The 455-nt window shown below is 25.5% G+C and overlaps 1 protein-coding gene across 1 annotated transcript in view; it reads right to left on the minus strand.

The window, feature by feature from the left end:
* The window catches only part of EMH_0059030 (uncharacterized protein), a gene marked incomplete at both ends in the record, with an annotated part of 3,251 nt that overhangs the window by 2,240 nt on the left and 556 nt on the right, over positions 1 to 455 (minus strand). The window lies entirely within an intron of this gene.

Raw genomic sequence — 455 nt, forward strand, 5'->3', positions numbered from 1 at the left:
TTTATTTTTATTTTTATTTTTATTTTTATTTTTTTTATTTTTGTTTTTGCGAATGATGTTCTTTTTGGCTGTTTACTGTTGTGTATTGCCTACTAGTGCAATTGCATTAAACAGCTGTTGTTGATATTCTTTTATTTGTGTTGTTTTTTTTTCTGTTTTGCTTTTTTTTAATATATCTTTACTTTCTTCTGTTTCTATAGGAGACAAACAAACAGCACATTCTTTTCTGCATTCTCTCCGCTGCAGCACCTCAGCTAAACTAAGAAACAACCGAGGTGTATAGACACCTCAATTATATTTATTTTTTTGTACTTTTATACTCACCAGTGTAAATGAAACTCGTGGCCTGCAGTAATAACACAATAAATAAGTAAATAAATTAAATAAATAAATATTGTATAAATAAATAAATAAATACATAAATATATAAATAAATGCATAAACACATACATAGA

Source organism: Eimeria mitis, genomic scaffold (genome assembly GCF_000499745.2).
Source record: "Eimeria mitis Houghton genomic scaffold, Emh_scaff2810, whole genome shotgun sequence".
NCBI lineage: Eukaryota > Apicomplexa > Conoidasida > Eucoccidiorida > Eimeriidae > Eimeria > Eimeria mitis.